The following is an 11,970-nucleotide window of genomic DNA, read 5'->3' as shown; positions in this document are numbered from 1 at the left end:
GCTCCTTGACCCCCTGACCGCCCCCTCCCAGGACCCCTACCCCTAACCTCCCCCAGGGACCCCACCCCCATCCAATCCCCACTTCTCCCTGTCCCATGACTGCCCCCACCCCAGAAACTCCGCCCCCTGCTCCCTGACTGCCCCTCAGGACCCCCTACCCCTTATCCAACCACCCTGCCCCCCGCCCCCTTATCATGCTGGAGCCAGGCACGCCACCACGCTGCCTGACAGGAGCGGAGGGCCAGAGTGCTGCCCGCATGGCAGCGTGGCTTCAGGGGAGGGGGGACAGAAGAGGAGGGGCCGGGAGCTCAGGGGCCGGGTCGGACGGTCCTACAGGCCCCATGTGGCCTGCAGGCCGTAGTTTGCCCACCTCTGAGTTACAGCCTCTTTTCATTTTTAATGTAAATATGATCCATTAAAAGAAAAAGAATGCAACTGGATAGTTTTTTAATATGCTTTAGGATGCTTATCTAAACCTATCCCAAATTCTGAACATTTAGGTTTCTGACACCACTGACTTTATGCATCTGTACTTTTAAGGATGTTGCATCATAGTGACAAAAGGAATGCCATGATCCACTGCAGGGCAAGTATAAATTTGGTGGGGGTGGAGGGAGAGCTGCAAGATAGATTTGGAGCAGGCTACCAAATTCATTTTCACTTGTGATCAAAATCATAATCTGAGCTCACATCTCCAGAGAGGAAAGGCCATGAGCAATGGCATCCAACCCAGTGACTTCAGTGGAGCTGTTTGTAAGGAAGTGGTTGCAGTACCAAGCCTGTACATGCTATACATTCATTGACTTCACCACAGAAAGGCTGCCACTTCTCATGCAGAACATGGTAGCTGTTTTAAAGAGCACAACACCCTAATCCACATTTTAAGACATGAAGTAAGGACTATAATAGAATCAATCAGAAAGATAACATAGATCTCTAAATAAGATGGAGTGGGGGTGAAATGGTGAACAGCAATAAAGAGGCAATGAGGTAGAGATTCTTTTGGAAGATTCTCCCTTTACATAATTATTTAACATAAAAGAAACTGGCCCCTGAAATGAAACCTCTCTGACAAAAAGTGTCACATCATTTATTCTTTTTCTTTCCCGTTTTCTGCTATTGCCATCCAGAAGAGTCAATGAATGATCAAGTGGTTCTTTGATTTCCTGTGTATGTGAAGACACAGATATCCAAGCTGAAGAACTGAGCCCCATGGGTCTGACAGAGATTCAATTACAACCCATGGAATTCAGTTCTCAAAGCTGAGAATACATGATGTTCATTTTAAGGATGTCCTGATGCACAGTAGTATTTCTCACTCCTGTTTTCTCTCTCTGCTGCCTGGCAGTCTTCCAAGGGCTGTAAAATATAAGAGTGAAATCTTCACTGTGGCCAAAGCAACTCCATCCAGACTATGGGTCACAAATTCAATTATGGCTGTGGGACATATGTACTGGGAAAAGGGCTAGTTTACATTTTTTTTTTACACAAGAGCGGGCCTCACCCATTCACAAGAGGAGCCTCAATTTGCATTATTATTCACAGTAATAAAAAGTAATACAGTCATTACAATACTTGCACTTATATCCTATCTTTCATCAGAGGATTTCAAAAACCTGGGCAGTCATTACTATTCCCATTTTTAGATGGGGACACCTAGACACAGAGGTTCTAATCCTCAAAGGTACTTAGGTTCCTTACTCCTATTGAAATCAATGGGAGTTAGGCTCCTAAATATCTTTGAGGATCTACGCCACAGAGGTTGTGTCTTGTCCAAGTGACACCCAATTAGGCCTTTACAGACATAGGAGAAGACACTACCTTCTTTAGGGTTCATATCCAGGAGCCTGGGCTCTTTGAAAGCATCCTCTTCCTACAGGGAAAGGAAATTATATAAGCACCTGTTCAGAGTCAGTGGATTAGGTATTGTGTCTGGACAGAACTTCTTGCAAGAAGGCCCTTCTCTTGACTGGGGCCCCTAAGCACCACTATCAATTACATGGCACATAGTAATCTGCCCATCTGTCAGCGTTCAAAGCTCGCTCATGAGGATATAAGCACTGACGAGGAAAACTGAAGGCGATGCTATCAGGAAACATTGTGAAGGGAACCCCATTTAAGCACCCACAGAACCATTATGGGATGGAGTGGACATAGAATCATAGAATATCAGAGTTGGAAGGGACCTCAGGAGGTCATCTAATCCAACCCCCTGCTCAAAAAAGGACCAATCCCCAACTAAATCATCCCAGCCAGGGCTTTGTCAAGCCTGACCTTAAAAACTTCTAAGAAAGGAGATTCCACCACCTCCGTAGGCAACGCATTCCAGTGTTTCACCACCCTCCTAGTGAAAACGTTTTTCCTACTATCCAACCTAAACCTTCCCCACTGCAACTTGAGACCATTATGCCTCATTCTGTCATCTGCTACCACTGAGAACAGTCTAGATCCATCCTCTTTGGAACCCCCTTTCAGGTATTGAAAGCAGCTATCAGATCCCGCCTCATTCTTCTCTTCCGCAGACTAAACAATCCCAGTTCCCTCAGCCACTCCTCATAAGTCATGTGTTCCAGTCCCCTAATCATTTTTGTTGCCCTCCGCTGGACATTTTCATTTTTCCACATCCTTCTTGTAGTGTGGGGCCCAAAACTGGACATGGCAATAGAGTCGATTGTACATCCTATTATATATCGGTAGCAATTATAGGATGTTTTCTAATTAACTTTATTTAGCTGGAGATATCATTTAAAGTTGCTTTCTAACACCTGAACCTCAAATCAACAACTAATACCATATGAATAGTAAAATATACTGTATTTAATAGCAGTCACTGTAATTTGCAACTTAATTAGCAAAGCATGCAGCCTAATCAGTGAAGTATGCAGCACAGAATGCATTATTTGGCACTCTGTCCAACAGCTCAACTGCTATAGTATCCAACAATGTATTTGTGTCTTTATTGCGGTAATTTTTATTTTGGGCTGTTGAACCAGTCAAGCTAATAACAGAATTTAAAAATATACTTCTTTCACAATCTGTCTTGCTGTGAAGCAGACTTCAGAACGTACAACCTTGCAAAATAATAGCCCTGAGGTACCCAGTACTAACTCCGCGCTGCTGATCTGTCTGCTGACTCTGTAAGATTCGTATGCAAGGAAAATAAAAAAAAGGGGGCATAATAAAATTCCTTTTAACAACCTCCCTTCTTCATTTGTCAGTTTTAAAGGCAGCATTTGCCACTGCTTGAGTCTCTCAAGCAAATATCTTTCAAAAACTGTGGTTTCTGTCAATCAATAACCAACTGAACACTTTATCAAGAACTTTATTAGAACCTTGTTTTTCAAATGGGAAACTGATCCTTGAAAAGAACCACCCCCTAAGACACATCTATGTATGTTGATTTAATCGGTGTTGTATTGGTCACTGAGAAGATCGGTGTTCTTTTTTAGTAAAACAGCATGGTCTCCAGTTGCCAGGAATGTGCTCCTTTCGGGGCTTCCCCCCCACCCCGCACCCCCATCATGGCCTTTTTTCCCCTATTAAGAGCAGAAAAAATAAAACAAATTCTCTTCAATGAGGGCATGATATGATGACATGGACACAGGCTTTACTGGGGAAGAGTGCACTGACTGGTTTCTAATAAGTGCAGCTCTTGCTTTAAGTGTGAAATTCCTTAAGGGCAAATATTGACTGGTGTTTCTTTGCAGCCCCACACTTATTTTCTTGCACTTGGAGGTTTCTAAACCAAATGCAAGGAAAGGCCAAAATGTTTCCTTCAATTTGTTGGCTGAGTCTTTGTGCATTAGTTCTCATTTGTCTTAAAGATGTATTATGTAGTCACCCTCCACATGCACTACCCCTTGAATGCATTCTCAGTATCTCCTTTTCCTTATAGTGCTCATTTATTAAACGCTCAGACTTGTGCATTTGCTAACAAGAAAAAAAAGCAATAAAATAATATTGTCCTGCCTTTGCAAGATCCATAAGGAGGTGAATCTTTCTTTGCAGTCTTCAACAGGCTGTGAAACCATAAATCTACTCTCTGTAGACATATTTTTTATATTCCACCAGGGCCACTTCGTAACTTATAGCTTAGAGATCTTATTACACTGAAAATAACTATACCTACAGGACAGATACTTAACAGGCAATCATCCTATAAAATTTAACAGTTTTACATAAACTGCTACATCAAAAGGCAAATCTTTTTTAGAGTGACTAAGTAATGGTAAGGGTCTGAAGACTATTCTTCCATAAGACTCCTTTTGAATTAAAATATGATTATATGTTTTAATAGTAAATGAACTTAATGATCCCAAAGCCATCCAGTTAATGATGCATGTAAATTCTCAGCATTTTCCTTGTCACCCCATCTTTTTATCCACTGTGCTGTCATCATTACTACTTGGCTTTTGGATATATATTGGATATATATTTATCTACTGCTGAACATATAGCGAGGAGTGAGATTATAAATGAAATCCTTCCTAACTAACCTGTTTATTGTTCTACCGCAACTTCATGTAAGATTCAGACGCTATCTAAATGAGCTCATTTGGTGGTAATTAATTAGCAGTGATGGGACACTTGCAATAAAATATGGCTACATCCCATTAGGAACATAATTTAACTTCTTCACACATCTTTATTTAAATGCATTGTTCTCACAGTAGGTGGGGAAAAAAAATATCCAACTATAAGGACATCTGCTCAGTGGAAGCTGGAGGATAAAATGAAACAAAGTCATTGTACAGCTCTTGATTGTTAGCAAAGGAAAGTTGGCTTCAGACAGGAGCACAGCATGAAAAAGATGAGAAGAGGCAGCTGGACATTTGTACCTTTTCAACCTGTTTAAAGTTTGTGGATTTAAAGCATGACCACTGCATGGAACGGTTATAGGCCCTGGGAACTGGACTAGCTGAGTTTTTAGAAGTGACACCATGCTGTACTGTACGGTTTACAGCAGTGTTTTTCAAAAAAATTTTTCTGGGGACCCAGTTGAAGAAAATTGTTGATGCCTGCAATGCAACGGAGCTGGGGATGAGGGGTTTGGGGTGTAGGAGGGGCTCAGGGCTGGGGTAGAGGGTTGGAGTGCGGGGGTGAGGGCTGCAGGGTGGGGCCGGGAATGACGGGGAAGGCTGTGGGAGGGGGCTGGGGCAGGGGTTTAGGGTGAGGGAGGGGGTCAGGGCTCTGGGCTGGGAGTGCAGGCTCTGGGGGGGGGGCTGGGGATGAGGGATTTGGGGTGCAGGAAGGGGTTCCAGGTTTGGGGGGACTCAGGGCAGAGGCAGGGAATTGGGGCATAGGGTTGGGATGCGGACTTACCTCCGGCGGCTCCTGGTCAGCGGTGTAGCTCTGTCTGTCTTGGCACCACAAACTGCACTGCACCCTGGAAGCAGCCAGCAGCAGGTCCAGCTCCTTGGCGGAAGCGTGCAAGTGGCTTCCTTCAACTCTTGCCCACAGGCACCACCTCCACCCCCCACCCCATTCCCATTGGCTGGTGCTCGGGGCAGGGGCAGCACGCGGAGCTCCATGATCCCCCTGCCTAGAAGCCGGACCCGCTGCTGGCTTTTAACATCCCGGTCGTCAGTGCTAACCAGAACAAAGTTACCTAGTGCCTAACATGCTGCGACCCACTACTAGGTTGTGACCCATGGTTTGAAAAACACTGGAATAGTCTGCATGTTTTGCTAGCTGCGCGCATCTCATTAAATTATCAGATGGATTACTACTGAAAGGTGACACCACAGAATAGAACACATTATCGGGCTGATATGGCTGTCTAGTGATCAGCAAAGTGCTGCCGATATTTTAACACAGAGTTCTCACTCATGTACTTATTTATTTAAGCCAGTGATAACCCCCATGTTGTGGCCAACGGGGTGTGCTTGCAGAGAACAACTAGGAAATCTATTAATTTCTTTTCCTATTTAAACAAAAATGCTTTTTCATAACCAACAAAGGAGGCAACACCACTTGGCAAACAAAATAAGATCAAGGTTTGAACTGGGGAGAAATGGTACTCCCAAGCTCCACCCACTTGTAATGTCTCCTCTGGCTCAGACCAGAGTTAGACAACATGGTGCTAAAACTGCCTACGCCCCCACCTACATTACATCTCCCACTGGATTACTTATCTGCTTTTGCCAGTGTAGAAACAGCCTTTAGGTACCCTCCCACCTCAACTCTCCGAGAAACTTAACATGCTACCTCCATAACACACCTAGCCCAGGAACTAAGTAAAACCTTTCAACAGTCTTGGGGGAGGTGGCGGGGGAAGACAGAAATATATTATTTGCATCTGAAAAACTCATCATACCCCATGATCCGTCACTGATGGTTCAAGCACTAATTTTGGACATGGCATAGATGACTGTTTATTCGCACTATGTTATATGCAAAATCAGTCAAAGCACTCAAGCACGCTGGCCATTTATTTCCAATGGGCAATTCTATTTTTACTGCCAATGTCACCTACAGTGAAGGTTCAATTTCCTCCCATGTAATATTTTCTACTCTGTTTACCAGGAGGCTCAAAATCCTTATGATCCCATTTTTAATCACATTTTTGTAATAATATATTTTGTGCAACAGTTTATTTTTCTTCAGTAGAGATTAAGAAATTGCAAATAGTGTTTGATTTTTGTTCCACCTAAGACTTTTTGGTATTTTTTGTTTTTCACTGGGTATTGCACATTATTAATAAAATCATGCAGAGATATACAGCCTGCATACTTAAATTAATAGGTAGCACACAAAGATATTTGTACATAGACGCATATGCCTATACATTACAGCATATGCCTATACATTACAGCTGGTTGAAAATGGGGGTGGGAGAATGGAGTTGTCAAAAAAATCTTTAAAAAGTTTCATTTTTCATCAGTATTTAGTTTTCATCAGAATGTTCTGACCAGCTGTAATATACATGCTACACATTGCAGGTCTAGCAATAGTCCCAAAGGCCTCTAGTAATATTCATTTTTAGAGCATTGTGTGTAGACTCATTCATTTACATTAAGTCACAATATTATATTAAGTCAATAGAAAATCTGGAGAGGCAACTTTAGCAGGCAGTTTCTTATGCACTCATTCAGGTATCTATGCACTGCTGATATATGTTATACATGTTCGGGTGGCAGGATATAATCCAGCCGCCACACACAAAGGTATGTGAACACATTTTAGGTAGTCTAAAAGACAAGGATTTTGAATCTTGAAACACTCACAGAAACAGTTAGCTGTGTTAATGCTGATGCTGCAAGAAACAGCAAGGAGAATTGGTAGACTAATTTTCAAAGTGCTAATAAAGGATTTAGCAAGCAATTCCCATTAAAGTTAATGAAAGTTGAGAAGCCAAAAAAGCCCATACAATTCTATGAAAATGCACTTCTCAGTTTTTCTTATATTTTCAGCAATAAACTTCTAATCTAACTAAACAAAAAAAATCTCATGTCAACTGACTGTAAAAATATACAACAAGGAAAAGATTTACCTGGTAGAATATAGAGTAGTTTGCAGTTCTAGTGAAACCTTCTCACTCACTCGAACCTCTGATCACAACATACGCATATATACTAAAAATGGTATATGTACTCTCTATTATTATGTAATGATATAGAATGGTAAGATTAACCACAATTTGAACCAACTTCCGATAAAGATGGAATCAAAAGCCCTCAAAATCATTGTTTGATGAGTATATATCAGAACTGATCTAAATATATTAGAATACAGGAAGGAAAAACTGCCCAACAATCCAGGCTAGATGATGTCCTTTTCTGCCTCCCTTCTAGCTTCCAATATTTCTTTTATAATTCAGAAGAACTGTTAGTTTTTTCCTTGTTGAAAGTCACAAAATAATTACAGTACTCATCATTGCAGTTTTACTGCATTCTATCTCATTAGCTGTTAAAATTATTAAGTTCAATATGTTTAGTTTAAACAAACAAACAAACCATAGTTTAATAACTGATTCCAGCCCTCTCATTATTTTAAACTTGAATTTACTTTAATCCAGGAAGTATTTTATTTTAACCAGCACCATATAGTAAATAACTGTAGAATTATTAGAATTCTAACTGTAGAATTCATCACAGGACAGAGAAATAGTTTTCTTAAAACAGGTTCAAAATGTGCTTATTAAAAATATATATAGATGACTCCTTTATAAATAAACCTCTGTGTGTGTGTGTGTGTGTCTATTTGTTTTACACAATGTACGCACGCGTGCGCACACACATGCAGCTTGTTTAATTCTTTGAGCTCAAGTACTGGGGAAACTGTAGTGAATTCAGATATAGTTAAACTCCATTCAGTGAAGTGGAGTTAAAATGATAAGTTGTAATTCATATGAAGGGACCTGCTAGTCATTCCAAATCATGTAGGCAGACTAAGGTGGGGCCTGCAGCAGGATTCCACTGAGGCAGACTTTCCTGTCACTAGGAAATATAACTTTAAAGGGCAGCTTCCCCCTTTTGCAGATCAGGCGTTGAAGCTTATCAGTTTAGCCAAATGTTGTGAATAAGTATGGCCTAATTTAGAGTCCAGTAAAGTATGCTTCTAAGTAGGAAAACTTAGCTGTCTTTGATGACAAGAAGCAAATATGCCCATTGACACGTGCATATTTGACTATATGCAGACATCAGAGTAGCAGCTGTGTTAGTCTGTATTCACAAAAAAGAAAGGAGTACTTGTGGCACCTTAGAGACTAACAAATTTATTGAGCATAAGCTTTCGTGAGCTACAGCTCACTTCCAATGAGCTCACGAAAGCTTATGCTCAAATAAATTTGTTAGTCTCTAAGGTGCCACAAGTACTCCTTTTCTTATATGCAGACAGACATTTCATAGAGATTTTCAAAGCTTTGAAAAGCCCACTCTTACTCTATATATACTCATACGAAAACTGTGGGCCTTCGCACACTAGTTTTACTGGGACTGTACATCTAGCTCCAATGTCCTTACTAACACAGGAGGCATTGCTTCTCTGCATACAGTAACAGCTGGGTGCCTACACCACAGTTCCAGTTTGTACGGATCTTGCCAGTTCTATCAGTGTAAATTCAGCATACATTGACATAGTCAACAAAGTGCTCTCCACCAAGTCAAGAATCCAAAATTTGATCCACATCCTAAGTTAGTCTCTTCACCGAGGGCACAGAAAGCTATTGTCAGAATCAAAATCTTTACTTTACATGAAGATTTCATTTTGCGGTCCTAAGACCCAGTCCTGCGTTCCTGAAAACCCCAGGAGTTCACAGCCCTACTTTTCTTAGAACTATAGCCCTATTACTACTCCTCCCCATTTTGAGGCACAGAAAGGCAACTCGGAATAAAATGGGGTGGGGAAGACTTGAAGGTGGCAGAAGAGGGAGAGCAGAGGCAGTGAAGCACCAGGAAAGTAGAGTGGGTCCAAAAAAAAATTTTTAAACTTTCATTTTGATTAAAAAATGACTTTTTTGATTAAATGGAAATTTTCCTAGAAAAATCTTAGCTGGGGGGAGGGTGTTAAAAGGATGGAAATACTTAGTTTTCTGACAACAAAAATGAAAATAGAGTTGGTATTTGAATTTTTGACAAAACTTTAAAAAAAATCTGACAATCAAAATAATTTTAATTTTCTTCTACATTTTCTGCAGAAAATAAATTACATTATTTACCAGGTCTCCAGGGGATCACTTCTGTATGTAATTCCACAGTGTGTGAGGTCTGTGAAGGGCCAGATAGCAACCACTGTACACGATATGCTCCCCTCCAGTTCCTGTGGACATCTATGCAGAATTTAATGCTACTCCCGGCAATATTAACTTCCACACCATGGATGAAATTCTGGTCTCACTGAAGTCAATGGAAGTTTTGCCATTGACTTCAATAGGCCCAGTATTCCATCACATCTTGACAGTGAAAGAGGTGTGTACGTAGGGGGCTGCCTCCCCATCAAAAAGAGGAGGTTAATAAGCAGGCTTGGACCCAAGATCCAGTGGCAACACGTCTTCTAAGGGATCTGTACTACTGAGGAAGACTGGTGCTGCCTGGACAGTTGCACTGGGTCAGCACCCTGCAGGGCAAGGCTGCAGCTTCCTGATGCCCCAGACCCCCAGAAGATGTATCCTTTGTCTCCTTCCTGGCCTACTAGAGATGTGTTAGAAATGCCACAAGGTGAACTTTGTGGATTTTCCTGAGATCCCTGACCTCCTCTTGCCAGCTTTGTTGCTCATTTCATAACTTAAGACAAATTTTTAGATGTCAGTACAACCACCCTAGAAACCAGAGAAAGAACAAACAAATGAATCGACTCCAAACAATAGCAAGTCCGATGACAAAGAAAACCCTGTAAAACCAGCTATGACCCACTGGTTGCAACTATTCTGTACCCCTTCAAAAATCAGTGGCATTTGTTGGAGAGGCAAAATTAAAATGCCATAGGTAAATACCTAGCAATCATTAACTAATGTCACTTCACTGCTCTTAATTATAAATCATAAGAAAAAGGAATGAAAGGCAAAAACGTTTGCTACGTTAATAAATGTCCCTCAAATGCATAAAGAAATGTTTAAATATTAGTGAAATATTTAAACATTTCTTTATGCATTTGAGGGACATTATACCCACACATTATACACACATATATATACACACTTTAGACTTACATTGCTATTGAAGATATAATTTTAATATCTAAATGAATGCACATAAATCACATCTCAAGGAAAATATTCAAGCTAATAATTTATCACCTAGCCTTGCTTATACTATAATTGTAGGCAAGAAAAAAATAATCATTGTATCATTGTGACTATGCAGCCAACTCATACATCGTGACAGAGGTACTATAAAATGTGCAGCTTCCCTGACTTATTTATATTTATAAAATCAGTCCAAAAGCCTTATCTGCTTTAGCTCAAATAAAATTCAGTGTGTCTTAAACCTCTTCGGATTGAATTTCTTTCCATTTAAACAAGTTTAAATCCAGTGAAACCAATAGATTTACACCAGTTTAAACTGGTAGAATTGAGAGGACAATCAGGCTTCTTGATTCTATCTTTAATGTGCAATTTACTCTTCAATTTTCTTATATACAACTCTTCCTGACTCTCAGATAGAAGATAAGCATGTAATAAATCAGCTTAGAATTTTTTCCAGATCTTACTCACAGTGGAATCCTAATATTCATATTACTTTATCTTTTCCCCACTCTTCAGCTTTTTCGCTTTCATTTTCTTTCCTCCTCTTCAGTGCATTTCTTATTTTCTATTTGACACCACTCCACTCTGTGCTGTACAACACAGCCTGACAAAGAAAGAAAGAAAGAAAGAAAGAAAGAAAGAAAGAAAGAAAGAAAGAAAGAAAGAAAGAAAGAAAGAAAGAAAGAAAGAAAGAAAGATGTCCCAGGTAAAAATCTCAAATATCCACATTCCGGAGGATCTGTTTCACTCTCAAACACATTTTAACTTTGTAAAGGGAAGAGAATCAAAACTCATTTGCATAAGGGTTCATTCCATTTATTCATCTCATGTGTTTATAGCTCTGGAAAGTCCCTTTTTGATTCCTTGGTTGATAAAGAGCCAGGAAGGTGACACAAACAAGGGGGAGAGGTGAGAAATGTTCTCCTGATCTTACAAATGGAGCTAAACTAAACTGTTCCATTCGCTGTCTATCCAAGATCCAACTAGGAGGCTAGGGTGCTTTTTTTCCTGCAGATTTCAGGGTTCAGACCATGCATTCAGAGCTAAAAATTCAAGTTAGAGAAAGCCCCACTTTTGCACAGGAGGAAGGTCTGGTCAGGAGCTCGATACTTCAGCTTCCTGTCTGTACACTCCGCGGTCTAATCTGGGGAAATCCTGAAAACATCAGATGCCTGATAAGCTCCTTAGCTTTCAAGTACCTAGTAATTCAGTTTCGGCCAAAACCTCATTTGAATAAGTTTAAACAAATAAATAAAAAGTTAGACTCTGATCAGGAAGAGATTAGA

The 11,970-nt window shown here is 40.5% G+C and overlaps 1 long non-coding RNA gene across 1 annotated transcript; it reads right to left on the bottom strand.

The window, feature by feature from the left end:
- Positions 1-1,073: 1,073 nt before the first annotated feature.
- LOC122455469 lies at positions 1,074-11,310 on the bottom strand. The gene is made up of 2 exons (XR_006273688.1): positions 11,153-11,310; positions 1,074-1,359 (listed from the first exon to the last, which is right to left on the bottom strand). It is a non-coding gene; the product is annotated as an uncharacterized LOC122455469 (long non-coding RNA).
- Positions 11,311-11,970: the final 660 nt, after the last annotated feature.

This window comes from Dermochelys coriacea, chromosome 8 (genome assembly GCF_009764565.3).
Source record: "Dermochelys coriacea isolate rDerCor1 chromosome 8, rDerCor1.pri.v4, whole genome shotgun sequence".
Lineage (NCBI taxonomy): Eukaryota > Metazoa > Chordata > Testudines > Dermochelyidae > Dermochelys > Dermochelys coriacea.
Note: the sequence above shows the minus strand (reverse complement) of the source record. Positions and strands in the feature narration are given on the sequence as shown.